Genomic DNA, 16,935 nt, shown 5'->3' on the forward strand with positions numbered 1-16,935 from the left:
CTTTAAAATAATTGCCAGATTGCATATTTACAAAGGAAACCTGAGATCAAGACTCACATATTGAGATGGCTTTACATTCAAGGGTGACCAACTTTATTTCTGTCGTTCCTGGAGAGCTAGGATGATGAGACTAGTTTTACTAATCATTTGCTGGGGCTGGAAAAGCAAAAGAAGGTCTAGCCACCACTTCCAGCTCTCGTGCATCATTCCCTCTTTGATCCTCTTCCACTGGAGGAAAACCAGCCATAATATTCCTAATCCCTCTCTAAGTGTCATTCTCACCCACATGTTCAGACTTAGATGTTTATCCTGTCACGGTGGTGACTATATTTTGCACTTCCCTGAACTTCTTTTCAGAATGTACCCATACCCAGGTCTGTCTTCCTGAATTTCATCACAGAAACCACAAAAGAAACACAACAGACTTTCAAATCTACATCCAACTTTTTTTCCTGAATTTAACTCATAGATACTTGAATTGTCCTTTGTTCTTTTGCTGACGTGCTCAGTCATGTCTCTGTATTATATGCAGTTTCCTTTAAGCCCCTTGCTTCACAATTCTCCCTCAAAATTTAGTATGAAATGTTTATACAACTGAACCACTCCTGAGTTAAACCAAAGATCCATCCAAGACCCAGACAACTCTTCTCTTTGTTTCCCCAAAACAGTACACTTTTTCCTGAAGAAATTCTTTTGACCTTTGCCCATGAACTTTATGACTATCACCATGACTTTTATTAACAATCATCACACATTATCATTGCCCTTGATAATTTGCTTTGACTTTCACATACAGCCATTTTCCAGGACAATTGCTGGTGACCAACACCCATGACTATTACTGTAGTCTTCTCCCATGATCATTACCAACAAACATTGTCTATGACCATCACCTATGACTATCATCCATGATTATTACCTATGACCTTCTCCCACTATCATTCTCATGATCATTCCCCATGACCATTTCTCATGACCATTCCCCATGACCTTCATTATAACATTCTTCCATGACCATTGCCAATAACCATTATATATGATTGTCACTCATGACCTTCATTATGACCTCTGATGATCATCACAATGACCACTGGCCATGACTGCAGAAATATCATTGTGGATATTTCTTCCATTTGAAATTTAGAGGGCATAGTCTATGGCAACAGGATAAATTCTAGGACCTATGACCTAGGATAACATCATTCTTAGAAAACTGATGTGAACACTTCAATTGGAAGGGGTGAACAGATTCTAAACATGGTCTGGGAAGTGAACAGGACCATCTACAAAACCACCTCCTCTCTTCTTATGCCCTGGCAGCTCTTGGATGCTCACTTTAAGCCTGATGCCATAGGCTGTACCTACCACTGACTTTGTGGCTCCTCCCAGATGTGCATCCACCCCCACCGGAAGCATCAGGTCAATGGTAAAAAGAGACTAGGCACAATGACTCTCATGGCGGCAGTATTTTGGAAGATTAGCTTCAGTTCACCATAAAACTCAGAATCTGTTTGACATTTCTCTTAAAAATAAGTAGGTGTAATTCACAATATGTGAATTTTCAAAGAAATAGTATTTACTCATCTGTGAGCTATACCTGTCCAAGAATCAGGAGGAAATATGGGACCATCTTTCTGCCCAAATACCTACCTTGTTTATTATAACAGTTGACAATGATCAGGATGAGTATTTTAAAATTAAAAAACTCCCTTTTTTACAAAATAGGAACTCAGTTTTTAATCCACTCAATACAACAGCAATTTGAAAATGGTAATAGTGGTTTTTATATTTTAACAATAGTCTCAATTAAGCTGTGTACTATATTTACTGATCTTCCAATGGGCTTGTCCCTATTTTCTTAAATCTTCTCATTTTTTCTGGTGAATTTAATTTTTAACACTTAAAATACAATTCTTCCCCTTCTTTTCCACCCATAGTGGCAGGTGGGTAAATTGAAGTGTACAGTTACGTGGAGTTCTTTTACCATGACTTACATTGTTGATTATTGTTTATTCTTCCCTTCAGAGTCTGATTATTTCCTGAAAAGGAAATTTGACTTCTTGACTAGAAACACAAGACAGGTAACTGATGAATCTCTCTGTAAATGCAAGCCCATCTTTTTCTCAAAAGTAGACAAGTAAGATATGAATTGTGAAGTAGTTCTAAAATCATAGCATATAGTGTTATAAATATATAAATATGTACATCTATGTGTGTACCTATACATATGTATGTACATAATATGTGCATATGTGGTATGTATGTGTGATAGTAAATTTTGTTTTATGGTGAGGTAAGTCCTTGATGTAAAAACTTAATCTTTCTAAGTAGGACATGTCAGATAAGAACATAGACAAGTCATATAAGAGGTATCATATAAGAACCAAACTATTTTTGTGAAATTTTCCCTGTCTTAATGCAATATATAGACACACAAATGTTAAAGTTACGAGCTTTAAATTTTAACCAGCAGCCAGTCTACTGACTGAGGTGCATTTCTCATTTCCACAGAGGACCCCGTACAAGCTGTGGCCGTTTTAATAGACATCGCGCATTAAAAAGGGGAGGACTGTTACGTCGCGCTTCAGCCTGAGCCACGGGGCACAATATGTTCTGTGGGTCAAAAGCGCACGTCCTGAAGGAGCCAGCCAACTAGAACAGCATCCCTGTTATTAATCCGGAAATTACATTTTTAGAACTGATATTGTCGACTACCTAAGTCCATATTTTTTCCCCTGTGGAATTTCTTTCCCCTGAAAATCAAACAGACTTCCTTTGTTCCCTCCAGTGGAGATAGCCGGCCCTGAATGAGCTCCAACTTTGGTCAGCACGTCCTTGTGACTCTGACAGAGACATGGGGCTTTATGGTGTGTTGTCCCCTCAAAGAGATGACCTGCACAGATGGCCTCTCTAGGCAGGCCAGACAGCATGGCTTTCTTTGCCTCTGGAAGACAGATTGTCAGGCCAAAGGGTGACAGAGAAAGTGTGGGGTACTTGCAGACTGCTGTTCCAAGTCATTCTCTCTCCTCAAGGCTGAAGGATGACCCTGAACAATAGGACAAGGGTGAAACAACTTCCACAGGACATGCAACCCACATGTGTTACTTTGGTCTCATTTATTTTCTAGAAGAATATAATGCATACTTAGCAATGAATGTATTTTGAATACTGTCTGACCCTTCAAGTCCACTGGGGTTTTTCCTGGGACCCTGTGCAGTCCTACAAAGAAATCAGGTCTCAGGAGGTCGTCCATTTGAGTGTTTCTACCACCCTGGCCCCTCTCATCAGCTGGCTGTGTAGTGGAGTTTGTGAGAAGCACACACCATATAGAAGGATCTCATTCTTGAGAGAACCACAGGTGCACCTGAGCTGTAGGGACAAGGCTTCCAGTCCCAGCTCAGCCACTTGTCAACTAAGTCATCTTGAACTAGCCAACCAGTTTTCCCACCTGTACCTCAGGATTACCACTCACCCCTGCTCACTTACCTGAGCTTCAATGAGGCTCATGCATATGTGCATGCACACATGTGTACTGATGTGGCATACTCAACAATCGTGAAGTCTCACCTCTTCACTGATAAGCTCTTTCCTCCTATCGACTCCTTCCTACACCCGTCCCCTGTGTGAGTGAAAGATGGTATAGTGGGGGTTAGTGCAGGCATGATTTGGGGTCACTGCTTCAGAAAACACAACAAAGCTAATGGAACTGGCTGAGCAGAGAACTCACTATCTTTCAGGAAAGAACTGCTGTGATCTCCCTACTGGGTGAGACCAAACTTTATACCTCCAACCCCAGTTGTGCTCCAGCAGCCAGAACCTGTTGGATGGAGTTGACGAACAGCGCTTCCATGGGAAGTTTGGTTCATCAGGAATAAATGAGAAAGGCTCAGACATCCTACAGTCACTTTACAAGCCATTCCAGTAAAAGAGTGGGCATTTAGAGGCCCTGAACCTGACATAGGCATTCATAATTGCATGAATGCATTTCAATTAATATTGCCTTAAATATTTCCCATTTATTTACAGCACAGTCATTAACCCATTTGGTGTGCCCCAGCAGGTTCCAGCATCCCAGGTAATATGGACAATTAATGCAATGGACAATTGATACAATGTAACATGTTTCCAAGTTTTCTCGGGCTCCTACTTAAGGCAGCTCTACCACAATAAAGTCTTTTCCTGCCATTACTTAAATGAAGAGACTGATATTTAAAACATATAAAATATTTCTTTAATGTTAGGAAGTTATTTCCCGTCCAAGACCTTTCAGCTCTTCAAAAAAGATGCTGCTTAAATTTCCTCCAGCTGGAGACTCAAAAGGTCTACTCAGGTTCCAAACATCATAATGAAAAATGTGTTAAAAAGAGTCGCACAGACATTAATTAACACTCTGATTTGTTAAAACGTCAATCTTCCCTAATCCACCAAACCTTCCTACCCCGGTTCTTGGCTACATAATTCAAGTGGGCCTTTGTAAACTTACTTGCTTTCACAATAGCCCTGCTGCTCTGACTCCCCAAGAGTTTCTGCTCAATGTCTAGGAAGTTGGTGTCTGGCATTCTTCAGAGGGATGTCACAGCCAGAGTGAACGCCTCTTACTGGCTTCCTAGGGGCTGAGATTTCTCTGGTCCGGAATAATGAGAAGGCAACTCAAGGGCCTTTTGAGTACCTGGACCTCATACCCCAAATTCATTCAGTTCACAGACCTTGCATGACGACACAGTGATGACCAGGTGGGATGATGTTCTGCAGCTAGGAGCACCTGAGACAGGCTGGAATGCTGAGGAAGCCACCATGTCTTTAAATTGATATAGAAATTTAACTGTCACAGGCACATGCCACTGAAAATCAAGCTACAAATGATAAACATAAAGTTAAATGGAAAAAAAAGGGTTTATCATAAGGGTTTTCTAGATTGAATTCCTCCACTAGAAGTATCTTTTAGATTTAAGTTAAAAATAAAATTTACTTATATGTGTTTTATAAGAAATTAAATAACAAAATAAAAATGTAAACTAGATAGAAAAGATGTATGAGGCCACTGTTAATATCAGAAAAAGTAAAAATTAAGAAAAACATAAAACAGGAAAAGGTGGATATTTTATAACAATCAATGGTATAATCCTTGAAGAATGTGTAAACCATAAATTTTTATTCCTTTAGAAACAGAGCTTTGAGATATATACTGCAAAAACTGTCATATGTACAGGAAGAAATTGACAGATCTAAAATAATTGGGGGAACCATTAAGACAACTTTAGAAACTGACAGATAATAAAGTATACAAAAAAAGAGGATTTGAATATCCAACTGACAAGCTTAACCTAATTGATACATACAAATAAATTTCCTAATAGAACATAAAAGTTATTTTTTTTATTTTTATTTTTTTAATTTATAAATCATGTTTATTCTATTAAATTTGTCTCAATTTTTACCACTTTCCCACCCTCCACCCATCCCACCCCCATGCCCGTCTCCCACAGTCAGTTCCCACTCTGTTGTCCATGTCCATGGGTCATTCATACATGTTCTTTGTCTAGTCCCTTCCCCTTCTTTCCACCATTGTCCTCTTTCCCCATCCCCTCTGATCACTTTCAGTCTGCTCCATGTTTCCGTGTGTGTCGTTTATTTTGTTCATTAGTTTATTTTGTAGAATAGAGTCCACTTATAGGTGAGATCATATGGCATTTGTCTTTCATCAACTGGCTTATTTCACTTAGCTTAATATTCTCCAATTCCATCCATGTTGTCACAAAAGGTAGGAGTTCCATCTCTCTCTCTTTCTTTCTTTCTTAAATGCAGATTGCTTTTATTTATTTTTTTTAATGTCAAAGTCAATTATAAACTATTTAAAAAATTTAAAGCCATTATAAAATCTCAGCAATTAAACCAACATGACACCGGCACAGAAATGATCAAGTAGATCAATGAAATATAATGGGCATTCTAGAGACAAACGTATATATCTGTCTAACAATATAATATATGATTAAGTTGATATTTCAAATCAATGGGTAAAATAAGGCTTATTCAACATATAAGGTGCATGAACCACTATTACCTGAAATAAAACAAATATACAGCCCTATTTCACATATTATATAAGAAATATTCAGGTGAGTTAAAAATCAATATGTAGAATCTATGGAGTTTTAGAAGAAAATAGAACTAATATTTTTCATGACCTGAAGTAAAATATTCAAACCCAGAAGCTATAAAGTAAATATTGACAATATGACTACATTAAACATTTAACTATATAGTAATATACATATAAAAAAGTTAAAGGACAACGAATAGAATAGAAAAGTATTAGCAACACATCTAAAACATGGGTAATAGGGGTTTTTTTGGGGGGGGGAGTTCTACAAACCTTTAATCAAAAAATGGATAAATAATGCCAAAAAGTCATTTAAAGCTTTTTTAAAAAAAATAATAGAAATAGGCAAGAAATATACAAAAACAGGTTTAGTTTCAACAAATAATGAAGGAACAACTAAAATAACATCATTGTCACAATCAGATTAATGACTATTAAAAATATTGGTAGCATCAAGTATGGGCAACTCTGAAAGAAACTGGGTATTCATAGAAACTTTTTCTTCATCTTAAAGCAGTCCCTTTAGCATATTTTTCACTGCTGGTTTGGTGGAGGTGTATTCTTTCAGCCTTCTTTTGTCTGAGAAACTCCTTATTTCGCCTTCCATTTTAATTGAGAGCATTGCTGGGTAGAGCAGTCTTGGTTGCAGGCCTTTGCTTTTCATTCCTTGAAATATTTCTTGCCATTCCCTTCTGGCTTGCAGTGTTTCTGTTGAGAAGTCAGCTGCCAGCTGTATTGGGGCTCCCTTATATGTTATTACCTCTTTCTCCCTTGCTGCCTTTAGGATTCTCTGTTTGTCTTTGATTATTGCCATTTTAATGATGATGCATCTTGGAGTGGGCCTCATTGGGTTCCTCTTGAATGGGACCCTCTGTGCTTCCTGGACTTGTGCGACTTTTTCTCTCCTCCAGTGAGGAAGTTTTCCATCATTACTTTTTCAAACAGGTTCTCTATCCCTTCCTCATCCTCTTCTCCTTCTGCTATCCCTATTATACAGATATTATTACGTTTCAAGTTGTCCTGCATTTCCCTCAATACCTCTTCATTCTTTTTGAGTCTTTTTTCATTTTCTTGCTCTTTCTGGGAACTCTTTTCTACCTTGTCCTCCAGCTCATTGATTCTGTCCTCAGCTTCATCTGGCCTGCTTTGGATTCCTTCTACTGCGTTCTTCAACTCAGAAGTTGTATTCTTCATTTCCTCTTCTTGTCTCTTCCTGATAGTGATGTCCTTTTTCATGCTGATATAGTTTGCAGTAAGTTCTTTGCAGTTTCCCTGTAGTTTTTGGTAATTCTCTCTGAGCTCACTGAGCTCACTGAGCTTCCTTAGATCGTTGTTTGGAAATTAATATCTGATAGTTTACTTGCCTCTATTTCATTTGGTACTCTTTCTGGGGATTCCTCCTTTCCCTTTGAGTGGGGCATATTTCTTTGTCTTCCCAATATTTGTGAGACCCTTCTCTTGCTTCTGATTCTTAAGTTGATCTGTCTTGACTTCCTGACTTTGTGGTGTTAACTTCTATGGTAGGAGACTGCTGTTTTTACTTTCTGGATCTGCCTCTGATGACGTCAGATGTTGACCCTGTCTGACCTTAGGCAATCTGTTCAAGACTTCCAGTATTCTACTGTTTGCGGCTGTCTCCTTTAGCTGTTAATCTATTCACTCTGCACTGAGCAGGTCACCTTAGACAGCTCAGGGCGGGGCAGGGTCCCTCCTGGGGGCAGGGTTATTGAGTCCATCATGCTGCTGTCTTATGGGGGAGGAGTCCACACTGGCATCCCGCCAGCTACTCTCTCCTTACTCTCCCCAAAGCCTCTGTCCCCAGTCTCTCCTCAAGTATTGCCAGACTTCTCTGTGCCCCCTTTAGCCAGATACCTACTGTCTATGGCTGCCACTCTGTTCTCCGCAGGCATCTGAGACAGCACAGGGCAGGGTGGAATCCCACCTGGGCATGGGGCTATTGGGTCCTTTGAAGCTGGTGTCCCTCAGGGGGAGTGGTCTCTGCTTGAGCAAGATGGTTGCTGCCACATGGGGGATGAGTCAGCACCAAGATCCCCCTGGCTACTTTCTCAGTTCTCTCCCCAAAGCCTCCTTCCCCAGTCTCTCCTCAGACGTCCCCAGCCCACTGTGCCCCCACCTTTGGCAGAGTCCAGGGTAAGTGGTTGCAAATAAAATTTTATGCATTGGCCCTTTGAACAGTTCTTTGGTGTCTCCAGCCGCTGGTCTCTGGCAGAGAGCAACCCTGCCGCTTTTCGCAGCTGGCTGTTTTCTGTGTACTTTTTGGGCTCTGGTGCTGTGGTCTAGAGAATCCCACTTTTGATTTAGACCCCACTCTTCTTACGGGGATCCAACTGGCCATTTCAATATCCTTCTGGTGCTTCTGGTGCTGCCACCCATGGGCGCCCTGCCTACCTTCTCAGGTCTGTACTGCACTCCTTACCGGTTAGATTGTGCTAAAGCCAATTCTGTGTCTGGGGTTACAAGGCTCCTCTCTCGCTATTGTTCAGTTGTTTGTTCCAGGGGATTTCTCCACAATTTAGTTGTAATTCCAGGTTTGTCCTGGGAGGAGTATGACTTCCACTTACTCCTCCACCATCTTGATTCTCCTAAAAGTTATTTTCAAACACCCATGTGCCATTTACAAAATAGAACATATATTAGGCCACAAAGAATTTCCACAGCCTATGACCATGGTACTAACTTGGCCAAATATAATATATACATGTTCACTCTTATTAACATACAAACATATATTTACATCAGGAGAGCATAGCTAACATTGTATGGGTGGTGACTTAGTAGATGCATTTGCCTTTCAAGTCAGCTTCATGTATCATTATTGCCATATTATGATCCAAGCCAATGCAATAAGACAAGAATAAAATGGGAGACACTGACTGTGCACTGTTGATAAGAAGTGGTATCTCCCCTATAAAAGGCATCAATTGTTTCAGTAATAAACATGAAACAATAGGCAATAACAATTATTTCTTGATGTGTTATTTTAAATAATTAATTTTTAAACACACTTCAATTTTAACAATATGCAAATTCAGTAAAATATTTTATGTATGAATACAAATTTGCACTTTCCAGAAAATATATTATCTCATTTGCACTCTGTTTTAAATTTTAAATACAAATAACAACTCCAAGTGGTCACTAAATTACAGAATACTGCATCTCTAGGTCTCTGTACTTACAATCGCTGTGCTGTCCTTCTGTGTTCCAAGTTCACCAGAAAACGTGGGAGTGCATAGTGCACAGGCACATGACAAAAACTGTCTCCAAAATGAGCTTAAACAATTCAGTACCATGAGCAATATGCTTTGGAAATACATGTGTGTCAAGGATCAACTTTATGCTTGAGAGTTCTCCAAATTAATTTTCATATAGAAGGTAAATGTCTTATTAAAGTAATCAGTGAAGCTGAGCTATAGTAGCCTACATTTACATTATCATGTAAGTCCTGAGTGATTGTTTAGGATCCAACTTTCCCCAGAGGAAGATTTGACGACTGGCATGTGGACTCTTCACTGCAGGAGTTCCATTATTATTTTTTTAAACACTCCACAGAGGGTGTGACACAGCTTTTTTCAAAGGGAGGAGGGTATATACCTCAACACATAACAATTTTGTGTTAGAATAGTTTAAATTAGTGTATGTATTTCAAAAAAACTTACTCTCTGTCAACATTCTGATTGACCATCCACTCTAATCATATAAATTGGTCAGCTTTTTTTCCTAGAAAAAAAATCTTTGTAAGGAAGGATTTGTGTCTAATGAAATTTACAGGAAAAGCACTGAAGGATTTGGTGCAAGAAGGAGACCCCAGCATCTGAATCGTGGCAGGTGATCAGCCACCAGTGGTGTAGGAACAGCTGAGAGCCAGATGCTGTCCATTTGGGCAAGGATGCTGGAGAGTCCCCCGAAGGACAAGGGAAGGACACAGCAAAGCTGCCTGCTGCCTAACTGGTTTGTCAGTTCACAATATTCCTATTTAGCAGCCCTTGAGAAAACTCAGAGCCCTAATGGCATCGATAGGTAAAGTTCACCTGGAGTGACTGCTCAGCCACTTGAAGGGCACGAGATAAATCATTGCTCTTCTGATTTCTGCTGCCCGTGAGTGTACACTGGAGGATGGCCGGATGGCATAGCCAGCTGCATCATATTACAACATCATTAGCAATGAAGACTCATGGCGGCTGCACATCAGAACCCTAAATATAACTCGAGGCACAATCTGCACCAAGCCAACTGTACCTTCACACTTGGGAGATGAAGGAGAAAGAAAGAGAATTATGTGGCGCTAACTACACCGCCAGATTAGGTGAAACCAGTAAATAATGCACAATAACATCCTACTTTTCACCATGCCAGGCATTGACTCCTATATCAACATGATTCACAATAAAGAGGTGGTTTGTTGTGTAAGTTACCACAACATGTAACTATGATATATCATGTATATATTTATGATAATAACAGTTTGATGTAAATCAGTGTGAAAAACTCAAGTGGACGACGGCAATTAACCAACTGAGGAAATCAGAGGGCCTAGAAGACACATAATGGATTCTGCACTTGGGTGTAGTGTAGCTATCAATGTCAGGAAAGGCTGCCTGGGGCATGTGTGATTCCCACCCTATCTCCATTGTAATAAAGACCCTACTCCTAGAGTTAGCTCCCTCTCTTTCATTCTCTCTTTATTTTTATAAGACAATAAGGACAAAAGTGTAATTACTCATCCAAATGATGCCATCAACTTTGCTGTATAGAACACTCCTTGTTGACAAGTTCTTGACTGGATCACAGTTACACTAAGAAGCAATTGGATTTTCAGCTGTTAGTCACTACAGAAAAGTTCAAATTTTGTTTATGGTATATATTTTAACATTTTAATCTATAATAATCAAAATTCAGGTTATCTGTAGTTAAATGTGTATAAAGTTAGTTTCCTGGAGATATTTTTCCTCAAATAGTATGATCTAGGAAGATTTGTAAATATATTTTCCTGCCTACGTTGTCAAATTATTATTATCTTAATGAAAATAAACCAAAAACTCATAATCAATTCTGATGTTTTCCACTCTTCTCTATTCATTTTCTAAATGGAGATAGTTCTATATTTGTTTCATCACATTCAAACATTAATTACAGAAAACCTAATTTCTTTTTCTATAATATTGCTATCATATTAATTGTATGTGATATTCTAAAATACTGGTTAAAAAGCAAAAGTTTAACACCTTGTGATATCTCAAGTTTTAAGTTTAAATTGCACAAGTTAATTTTTCACTGCTATTAAGCTACTAAACAAAATACATTAAGAGATAAACCAAATTACATATACCTTTTTGTGTTTAATAAACGAAAAAAAGATCTTAACTCTCTAAGACACCCAACAATTTAAAGATAACAAAGATTTCAGTTTTCCCTTAAATTTGGTTTAGTTAGTCCTTTTTAACAGTAGCACAGATGTTTTTCTGTCCAGTTCACATCTATACAAAGCATCTAGTATAATCTCAATAGTTGCCCTCATGTTAGTAATGAACTTGAGACTCCTGGTCATCATAAGGTGTCTCTGGGGTTTGGTGGGTGATATACCAGTGGAGTCTGCTTTCAGTCATCAGCCTGGTCCCTTTCTAAGTGAATGTTGTCACTGGTTTTTGCTCGTATCACTATCCCCTTTGCAACAAACAAAAGCCATAACTGGGACTATAAAATAAAGGTTTAAAAAAGTGGGATTGGAACACAGGGATGGGGGTGGGGGTGCTCATCACACAGTGTCCGCCATGGTGGCACATAGGAGACTGTGACATGTAGATATCGATATTGAATTGCGTTGGCCATGCAGGAATCGACTCCAAGGGTTTACTTGCAGTTGAGTAGTCAACACAAGGCAAAAGACACTTTTCCCAATTTCACCAATGATCATATTAAATAACTACTTAAAGCAGATTTCAGTTAGTTTCAGAAGCCATGAAACTAACCAATATTCAATTGAGCAAGGCACCTGCACAGTAAAGTTGTCAAGTGACACCTTATTAAAAGGAGAATTCATAGAATTTTGGCTAAGAGTAAGGTCTGATTATTTTGAACCAGAAAAATTTCATGAATATAGTTTTATTTTCTATAATGTGCTTATGTGGAACAAATGTTCTCTACGTTAGTGTTGGAATTCAAATGAAACACCTACTTTAAAAGACCTGGTTCACCATACGTGTCTTCTCATTTATTAAATCTAAACTTCTTGAGGGAAATATTTACATTTTGCTTTTTTTCTGCTTCCCAACAGTGTCTAATATACTATTAGAAATGAATATTTCATAAACAAGTAAAAGAATAAATGAATGAAAACATTGATCTTTTTAAGACATCATGTTAATGTTGGTAAGCTTAGAAACTTTAAGATAAATCAAAATAAACATCTTTTTCCCTCATTGAAACAGTTGATAGAATGAAAGATTTTGGAATCCACTCTAACTGTTAATCACAAGGAAATCAAGGGCTTAGTCAGCATTTGGCAACAATTCAAAATGTGTTCTGCTAAATGTTTCCAACACGGCAATTGCTTTATCTCTTTTTTAATCTCGAATGTAAGATTTAAGTTATTTTTTTCTGATGGTATAGTAACCATTTGATAAGTTATTTGTTAAATGAGTGGCAACAACTTTTCTATCATAAGAAAAAAATTGAAATAAAATTTTTAAATCATTCATGAAATCACACAGAACTAATTTCAGTTTTTTCTTTTGTCTTTACTTATGTATATACTGTTTTAAAGTCACTATTATGGTATACATGCAATTTTGTGCTCTGTTTCTTTTCTGAACATATTTATTACATTGTGCTGCAGTATTCATAATAACCCTTAAAGTAGCTGAGTAATGCACATTGAATGCGTGTTCCACAATTGTTTAATCATAATCATTGTTGGGCTATTAGATTCTTTGTTCAGTGTTTAGAATAATATTCCAGTTGATATCTTTGTACATGTGGGGGTTGTTATGTGAGTATTTTATAAAATTCACATAACACTAAATTTATCGTGTTAACCATTTTAAAGTGTTCAATTCAGTGGCTTTTATTATATTCACAACATACTGTGACCATCACCACTGTCTAATTCCAGAACATTTCATCACCCCAAAATGGAACACTGTACCCATTAAGCAATACCTTCTCATTTACCTTCCCCCAGACCCTGGCAATTACTCACCTGCTTTTTGCTTCTAAAAAAATTATCTTTTTAGGACATTTTTATAAATGAAACAATACAACAGGTGGTCTTTTGTGTCTGGCTTCTTTCACTTAGCATACAGTTGTCAAGGCTTATCCATATTGTAGCAGGTCTTAGTGCTTCATTCCTTTTGTACCTAAATAATATTCCATTCTCTGTATACATCACATTCTGTTCATCCATTTATTCACTGGTAAATATTGGAGTTGTTTCTACCTTTTGTCTATTGTGAATAGAGTTGCTGTGAACTCTCAGGTACATATTTTTGTTTGAGGATATGTTTTCAGTTCTTCTGAATATATATCCAGAAGTGGAATCGCTAGATTGTATAGTTATTCTATGTTTAACCTGATACTATGATGATGGATGCATGTCATTATAAAGTTGTCCAAGCCCATACCATGTACTTGGCACCATTTGTTTAATTTTAAAAAAGAAAACTATCTCTGCTCCATTGCGTTGTTTTTTCTCCTTTGTCAATTGACTATATTTATGGGGCTCTGTTTCTGTTCTACTCATTTATGTGTCTGTTCTTTCACCAACACCACACTGTCTTGATGTCTGCATAGAGCAAGTCTAGAAGTCCAATGGATGATGTCCGTCCTCCAACTTTGTTCTTCTTCATCAGTATTGTGTTGGTTGTTTGGGGTCTTTTGCTTCTGTATAAAAACATTAGAATCAGTTTGTCAATATCCACAAAATAACTTGCTGGGACTTTGACTGATAGAGGTTGTATTGAATCCATAGATCAACTTGAGAACTGACACTTTGACAAAATTAAATCTTTCTATTCATGAACGTGAAATACCTCTCTATTTATTAGGTTCTTCTTTTATTTCATTCACCAGAGTTTTGTAGCTTTTCTTATATACATCTTTGTACAGATTTTGTTAGATTTATGTCTAAATATTCTATTTTGGAGGATGCTAATGTAAATGATATTGTGTTTTTAATTTCAAATGTCACTTGTTCATGAAAGCAACTAACTTTTGTACATTAGCCTTGTATCATACAACCTTACTATAATGACCTATCAGTCCCAGGAGCATGATTTTGCTGATTCTTTCAGATTTTCTACAGACAGAATCATATTGTCTGTGAACAAAGGCAGTTTTATTTCCTCCTTCCCAATATGTATACATTTTACTTCCCTTTGTTCTTCTTTTTCAAGATAGTTTTGGCTACTCAGAGTTCCTTGCAATGCCATATGAATTTTAGGATCAAATTTTCCATTTGTGAAAACAAAGATCATTGGACTTTTTATAGAAATTGACTTGATTGCTTTAGGAAGTATTATCACCTTTATAATATTAAGTCCTCTAATCCATGAATATGGGATAGCTCTCCATTTATTTAGGCCTTTTTAAATTTCAACAATTTTTTTGTGTTTTGATATGTGTATTGGACTTTCTTAGTTAAATTTATTACGTCTTTTATTCTATTTGATGTTACTGTAAATAGAATTCTACATATAATTTTATATTGAATTATCCATTGGTAATGAGTAGAAACAAACTGATTTTTGTAGTTGATCTTGTATCCAGAAACTCTGCTGACTCATTGATTAACTGCTTTTTTGTGGATTCTTTTGGGTTTTCTATTTATAAGATTATGTAGTCTCTAAGAGGCAGAGTGCTGTAATAATAGAGTAATAGAAATGGTTTTGCTCCTTTCCTTCCAATATGAGGGCCTTTTTTTTTCTCTTGACTAATTGCCCTGGTGAGAAATTCCAGTACAATGTTAAGGATAAATAGTGAAAACAGACATTCTTATCTAGTACTTGATCTTAGGAGTTAAGCTTTTAGGCTTTCACCACTGAATATGATGTTAGCAGTTTTTCACATATACCCTTTATCTTGTTTAAAAAGTTTCCTTCCATTTCTCATTTATTGAGTGTTTTTACCATAAAAAGGTGCTGGATTTTGTCAAATGTTTCTTCTGCATCAGTTGAGATTATTTCTCCTTCACTCTAGTAATATGATGTAATACATTGCTTAATTTTTATATGTTGAAAACCCCTGTACTCTTGGGATAAATCCTATTTAGTCATGGTGTTTAATCCTTTTAATATGCTGCTGGTTTGGGCTGCTGCTGTTTTGCTGAGGGTTTTCACACCTGACTTTGGTATCAAAATAATACTAATTCCACAGAATGAGTTAGGTAGTCTTTCCTCCTATTACATTTTTAGAAAAGTTTGAGAAAACTGGTATCAATCCATTTATAAATGTTTGATGGAATTTAACAGTGAAGCCGTCTGGTCCTGGGCTTGAATTCATTGAGAAGTTTCTTATTATTGGTTCAATCTCTTTGTTATTGATATACTCTTAAGATATACTCTTTCTCCTTGAGTCACTTTTGGTGCTATTGTGTTTCTAGGAATTTGTGCATTTTATTTAGTTCATCTAATTTGTTGACATAACATAGTTTATAGCATTCTCTTATCATTTATTTTATTTCTGTAAAATCAGTAGTAATGTCTTTATTTTTATTTCTGATTTTAGTAGAGTTGTCTATTTTATATTGTTATTCTAACTAAATATTTGTCAATATTTTTATCTTTCAAAAAAACAACTTTTGGCTTCACTGATTCCACTGTTTTTCTACTCTCTATCTCCAATTTAATTTTTTATTATTTCCTTACTTTCACTAGATTTAAGTTTTGTGTGCCCTTCTTTTTATGGTTCCTTAAAGTAGAAGGTTAGGTTGCTTATTTGAGATCTTTTTGTAATATAGACATCTATAGCTAAGAATTTCTTTCTGAGCACTGCTTTCCTTATATCCCATAAGTCTTGGTATGTAGTGTTTTCACTTTCATTTGTTTCAAAGTACTTTTTAAATCCCTGTGATTTCTTTATTTATTGACTCATTGGTTGTTTTAGAGTATGTTGTTTAATTTTCACATGTATGAATTTTCCAGATTTCCTTGAGTTATTGGTTTTTCATTCTATTTCATTGTGGTTGGAGAAGATACTGTAGAATTTCAATCTTTTTAAACTTATTAAGACTCATAAGGTGCTCTCACTATGGTGCTTCGATACCCAACACATGCAATGTAGACACTAAGGTAGAGAACCTTCCTAGAGGAAAAGACGGCTATTTCTTATGATAAAATTGTCAATTCACCACAGGAAAACATTTCAAATTAGTATGCACTATACCACAGCTTCAAATATATAAAGTAACAGTACAAACAATTAAAAGCATAAATAATAAAATTCACAAGCTTAGAAACAGATTTTAACACAACACTTTCAGGGATGCCAGAAAAAGAAAACAGACAAAAAAAGGATACAGAAAATGATGAAAATGTGATAAAATCTGATGTAACCTGACAGGCAGGGAAGAATTCATCCCACAGCTGCAGAATCATCTTTACCAGCACACACAGAGTGCAGGCTCCCGGAGTCCCCATAGCTTGAGCGTAAGTTAGGTCGCAACAAATTTCAAAGCATAGGGATCACCCTGGTCACAATGCGGTTGAGCTATGCAACAGGGACAGTAAGACAACTAGAATATCCTCCTATGTTTGCAGATTAAGAAGCAGAATCCAAAGTAGCCAATGGGTCAAAGAAGAAATCATGACACAAATACA

The sequence above is a fragment of the Pteronotus mesoamericanus genome, unplaced genomic scaffold, assembly GCF_021234165.1.
Source record: "Pteronotus mesoamericanus isolate MK-2021 breed Mesoamerican mustached bat unplaced genomic scaffold, CSHL_Meso_final contig_50, whole genome shotgun sequence".
In the NCBI taxonomy this organism is placed as follows: Eukaryota; Metazoa; Chordata; class Mammalia; order Chiroptera; family Mormoopidae; genus Pteronotus; species Pteronotus mesoamericanus.